The sequence below is a fragment of the Malus domestica genome, chromosome 15 (assembly GCF_042453785.1).
Source record: "Malus domestica chromosome 15, GDT2T_hap1".
NCBI lineage: Eukaryota > Viridiplantae > Streptophyta > Magnoliopsida > Rosales > Rosaceae > Malus > Malus domestica.
Genome location: NC_091675.1, coordinates 34,793,100 through 34,799,343, shown reverse-complemented (window position 1 = coordinate 34,799,343; position 6,244 = coordinate 34,793,100). Strand labels below are relative to the sequence as shown.

The following is a 6,244-nucleotide window of genomic DNA, read 5'->3' as shown; positions in this document are numbered from 1 at the left end:
TGATCGTCATATGACTAGGAACATAATTTAGGACACATGATATGTAGGTTACGTAACCCAAGATTGAAACATCTATGCAATCTTGTCCTTACTACTTAAGTTATTCCTTGAACTCATCATAATCAGTTGAAGGAGATTTAGTGAAAAACATGTTCATTTGAGCAACATCTATGGCATGCAATTAACAATTAAAGGCGGAATCATGCTAGTATGCACTCAAAAACAAAACATTACCCATGAAATTCAAAGCTTAGTAGAAAGGTGAACCAAGACTCAACTCAAGAACAAAGTGAGTTGAGAGATTTTATACCTTCGTTGATTCCTCTTTGCATAAGCAAAGGCTAATCACCCAAGGAGAGGGCCTTCATTCCTTGCTTCTTAGATCCATGGATTTCTTGGATGAGGATGTTTGAAAGGATTATCTAAGTTCCCAAAATTGAGAACCTCTAATTTTTCCACACCAAGGAAGGACTTGAAGAAGAGATGAGTGACCTAGAGGAAGTAAGATTGCTAGCTAAAATCCTCTAGGGTGGCCGGCCTCTTAGAGAGAAAAATGGAGCTTGTGTTCTCATCTTTTCTCTAAAAGAAACCCTAAGGATGAAATGGCTATAAAGTTGCCTTTATACCACCTCACAATGGAGTGGCAAACTTGCAATTAAGCCAAGTTCACTACCCCTCTCTATATGGCCGCTGTTCCCAAGCCTTTGGGCTGTTTTGGGCTCCTTGAATTTTGTTTGTTAAGTTGTCATACAACTTAAGCTAATGGGCTTGACGATTCAAAGCCCAATTTGAGCTTTAAGGCCCAAAACTAACTCAAGGTTTAAAACGAACTTATTCGTTTAATTAATTAACATATTAATTAATTCTTGCCATAAACAATTAAGCCATTTAATTATCCTTACTCATCTCCGTTGTTTCTTCAATCTCTACCTTACACGGTGTATGATCCATTAGGTTCCTTTTAGCGAGGCTATGGGCGATTAGAACTTTTTCAAATCGATTATGAATTGAAACTTACTTTCAATTCTCCCTTTAGTGATTATACACGTTTAGGGCTCCACAAACCATGAGTGACACCTAGCAGTATGTCATGGTTACCCAAGCTGATCAGAAGAGGTGGAGAACCTATTCAGTTTAGGATTACAATGCAATACGGTCTTTCTCTAATACAATACTTTTGACCACATTGTTTGGTTTGATAGTTTATTCATGTCTACTATCCAATGTGATTCTCTTACTTATATGATTACCTTAAATGTGATTTGGAACGACTTCCTAAATCTTATTCATACTCTGGCCAGAGATTCTTAATCATATCATAGAGTATTCTCCCTCAAACAGTTTGAAGGTTAGAGATCCCTTGTTGCGCATTCACTTGCCTCCATGGCTAAGTGACTTAACCCCAACTATGCCGTAGACACCCTCTGACGGAGTGACTTTGACATAGTCAAAGATCAAGGACCTAACCACAAGACAACTATGATGCCTCAGGTCAAATGACTACTTTGCATTATCCCAACCATGAGTTCTCATGTGACATAAGTATGAGAACTCCTCGTTGATCGTGTTCAGTGGACTCATTCTCTATTGAGCACCTTCATGCTTGTCTTGGTGTCAATCACACCAATGACTCGAGACCAGTCACTCTCCCTGAGAGAAGACACAGCACGTACTGTTCTTGACGGACTGTCAATGCCCAATTGGCAATCCTATGATCAGGAACGTTTAGGATATGTATACAAAAGAGAATGGTCTCATGAATCTAACTTCTTTAAATTACATTCTCCTAATTACAAGTTCATTGGACTTATCGTTTAAGCATATAACATTTATATGAGACGGCTTAAAACAATAATCTTTGCCCTTGATATTAAACTAGATTAGTTTAACATGTGAAATGTCCGTAAAGTATCATCATATGATTGATTTTAGGGCACATTTCCAACATCAGTAATGTGTTGGGTTATGGACTACTATAGTTCATGTGTGCACAAGCTGGAAAGGTGACATAAGCATATATAATCCCCTTTACATGCATGGTTAGCAAAATTTTGGATTCCATTTTATCTTATTAATTAATCCACGTGATCTAGTTTAATTGGCGTGCTTGTGTTTATGTAAAACAATTTTAAAAAAACATACGTAAACTTAAATTAAGTTTAGAATTCCAACCTTTAAATTTCATATGAAGATGAATTTGTTGTTGAGGCTCCTGAGTGTTAGCCATGTACTACTATCTACACAAATTAATCTTTGGTTGGTGAAGCAGCAAGACAACAAATTGCTAGGTTGTTCTCCTTCAATAGGCATGGCTACAAAGGTAGAGTAGTGTGGTGTCTTGTTTTCAATTTCTGTATATTGGAAAATCTAATTCCCTTCTCTCTAAATTTTATATCACAATATGTAAAAATCCTTTCTTGGTCCAAAGACCCTTTAGGCTTATATATAGATTAATTCTATTAGCCATAAGGATCACAATTTAATTCCCTTTTTCCACACATGTGTTGTGTCACAGCCCGTTCTGGAATTTTTAATTCCGAGGACGTGAAATTACGAAAATGCCCCTAATACGTGACTAAGGTATAATTTTTACGTTCGTTATATCTAAGCTCTTAAAATTTGGTAAGTATAGTGGAGACTTAGATTTAAATTTAGGTTAGAATTTTGTAGTTGGGGATTGGGTAGGATCCCACACCCCTCAATTCTCTCCCTCTTTCCCGTACCCTGTCTCTCTCTCTCAGTTCACTCTCTCTCTTCCCTCACGACTCTCTCTCACTCTCAGTTCTCTCTCTTCCTCTCCGACGCTCAACCTCACCCAAAACCACCTAAAACATAAACAAACGTCCAAGATAAGACCACATTTGGACTCCTGGAACTTCCACGATCACGTAGACACCAATTTCAGGTAAGTTTTACTTCGGAAAACCTAGATTCTAAACTCCCCGTGGAAGAGCACTGTTCATGATCTTCTAAATGACTACGTTTTAGGCTAAAACAAGATCACAGCGAGCTTAGTGAGGTCCCAAGGAAGCTCGGAGTGCTTCGTTGGAAGTTTTTGGACGTAAGAACACGGAGATCGACAAGCTCAAAGTTTGGCCGGAGCTTTCGAGGCGTTTTCCGGCGAATCCCCGGAGAGTTAGGCGTCGAGGTAGGTATCAATCTCTTCGTCTCGTCAAGTACTACAACTTTCCTTTTTGTTTCACTCAATTTCGTTGAGTATTGAAGAAGTTATACTCATTTGAAAAATATCCAGTTTCCGGCGACCTCCGAGGCTTTCGAGGCAGTTTCCGGCCAAACTACGGCGAACTAGGTGTTGTGAAAGGTACCATTCTCTTTGTCTCTTCAAGGTCTACAACTTTCGTTTTTGAATCACTTGATTTCGTTGAGAAATGACAAAGTTATGGAAATTTGAAAAACTGCCCAGAAAACGGCCGCCGGAAAAACCAGTCCGGCGACCCAAGGAAGAAGAAGGTGCTACAGTAAAAATAAAAAATAAAAATAAAATTATTTTAAAAATATGTCGACGTCCGTGACGTCGAGTAGATCACTGTGGTATATTCATATACCTAAATTGAACACCGTATGAGAAAGTTATTGAAGATTGTTGGTTAGGTGTTCAAATAACGTTTTATAGTTTTCACATTTAGGTGAAAATGTGAATTGATGATCCGACCGTTGGATCGTCACCAAACTTTGATACGTTGTAATACGTAATATTTGAGGATTATTGGAACTTACGGATTGGGAATCCGAGTTACGGATCTTCCGAAATTGGAATTGTAAGTCCATAATATAAAATGTTAACCGTCACTTAGTTTTGGAAATTGACGGAGATCCGACCGTTGGATGGTAATGAAATTTTAGGATGTTGTCCTAGAGGTATAATGTGGACCTCTGGAAGTTATGGATTTAAAATCTGAGTGGCAGATCTTCCGGATCGATCAACGTAGTGACGTATTTTATATAAGTTATATATTCTATCGATATGAATTCTGAGGTTGGATTTGATTACTATTCTAGGCGGCGATCGTCGTGACGTCTTGATGTGTGGTGCTAGGGAGTTGTTGGACGAACTCCAGGTGAGTGGGCAGTTTTGTTTTCCGTATATATATAAACTTAACGTTTTCCCAGAAATTGAAAATGCATGAAATTATGTTTAAAATGAAATGCATATGAGTTATGTGGAAAAACGGGAAGTGAAATACCATGCATAGAATTGATATGAAAAGTATATAGAAATGTGAGTTGAAATGCCATGCATGAATTAATATATGATGCATATGTATGAATTGGTGCGGTGGACGCACAGGTAAGAATTGATTTATGATGCATATGTATGAAATGGTGCGGTGGACGCACAAATGAGTATTTAATTACTGTTATGATGATGATGATATATATTGAGCTCAAATCCTGCACCATGGTTTAGTGCTTATAGTATTCACCGCATCGCACGCTCGCCTTGGATCCAAGTAGATGCTAGTCGTACAGTCCACGCGGAGTGGGTACGACAGACCAGTCGCGAGAGTGTTAGTGAGATTCCGACTGGTGGGTGACCTTAGATTATGTGCACAGATGATTTATGAGAAGCACTAGAGCGTAACTTGTGTGCAGAAGGCCGGACGGGTCACAGAGGTGACTCCGGTAGAGTGATAATGATAGATTTTGAGCTCTAGGTTCAACCGTATAGGGCTATTAGAGGGCCTACGGTTGATTACTTTCTTGCACCTGATATGATTATGTTGATGCATTCATACCTTATTACTGTTGAGATGATGTGGCATGGCATAATTAATATGAGAAATGTTGAGATGACATGGCATGGCATGATTGATAAAGAGATAATGTTGAGATAGTAAAAATGAAGTTTTGAGAATATATATGTATATTTATATTTTACATTTCTGGGAAAGTATACAGGTTTTACGGAGAGGGGTTACAACGTTTTGAGAAATGTTTGGATTTGGAAAAGAATTGTTTTACTGACCCACTCAATTTTGGTTTTGCGCCCCTCCAGGTTCAGGAATCACAAAGGTGTGGTGACTACGAGGAATTCGACGGTGTTCTGACAGATTGGACAAAATTAGGACTCACCTTCGGGTGTATCAATTTAAATTGTATCTTAAAGCTTCCGTACTGTGCAAATGGTTACGTCACTCTCACGTGACGGCCAGCATACCCTCCTTCGGGACGGGGTGTGTCATGTTGTAAGGCCTAGGGAACCCTTGCTTAGGCTTGCCGCACCTTTCCCTTTTCAACTGCGCTTTGGACCGGTTGGCTCTTTATTTTATTTATTTAATTAATTTGGTCTTTCCTTTCAAACAAGGCTTCTGTATTTTATTTTAGCTTATTAACCAACAATAAATAGAAAAGCCCAAACCAATTAATAAAAAAGAAATTATTTAAAATAAACTATTTATATTTAATTCAACCTTCACCAATTTTATCCTTCGATATCATTCTATTATTGTACAACCTTGTAGGTTCAAAAGTTGCCAGTGGATAATTTAATTAATCAAATTAATGTAATTTTACATAATTAGAAACCACTCTAATTCACAATTGGCCATTTATCACAGTGATGGAAAGGTGTTGGTATGACGGTGTGGGTTCGAACTCAGTTCATGGCTAATCTAACATCTAATCTAACAAAATCTATTGTTTGACAACAACAACAAAAAAGCCATTCTAACTCAACTTAGTAGGATTAACCATAAACCAAACAGTAAAATCTAGAAATGCCTTTCGGCTGCCCAGATTAGCCAGAATATGTTTGAATTCATACAACAATATTTGGAACCTTAGTTATGATTACAATGCAATTCGATTCCTTTATCTTCTTTTTCCGATCATATACTTTAGAGCATGGAAGATTTGTTAAACTTTATGCATGAATATGATCGCCCTACTGAATCTCATGTATGTTGTTTTGGCCAAAGACTTTTGGAGATAGATCATAAAGGGGCTTCTAAAATATCAACCTTCATAATTACCTAGAAGGTGACAAAAGAATCATTGAAATGAGGAGACACATAAACTGCTCGAAGTGCGCGAAGTGCCTTTATTTACTAATCTAATTTAGGCCCGCAATGGTAAGGGTACAACCAATCATAAAGGGGCTCCTAAAATATCAACCTTCATAATTACCTAGAAGGTGACAAAAGAATCATTGAAATGAGGAGACACATAAATTGCTCGACGTGCGTGAAGTGCCTTTATTTACTAATCTAATTTAGGCCCGCAA

At 37.9% G+C, this 6,244-nt stretch overlaps 1 long non-coding RNA gene across 1 annotated transcript; it reads left to right on the top strand.

The window, feature by feature from the left end:
* Nucleotides 1–2,701: 2,701 nt before the first annotated feature.
* Nucleotides 2,702–5,205, top strand: LOC139192084 (uncharacterized). Its single transcript, XR_011575888.1, has 5 exons — nt 2,702–2,905; nt 2,989–3,148; nt 3,254–3,322; nt 4,021–4,079; nt 5,018–5,205. It is a non-coding gene; the product is annotated as an uncharacterized lncRNA (long non-coding RNA).
* Nucleotides 5,206–6,244: the final 1,039 nt, after the last annotated feature.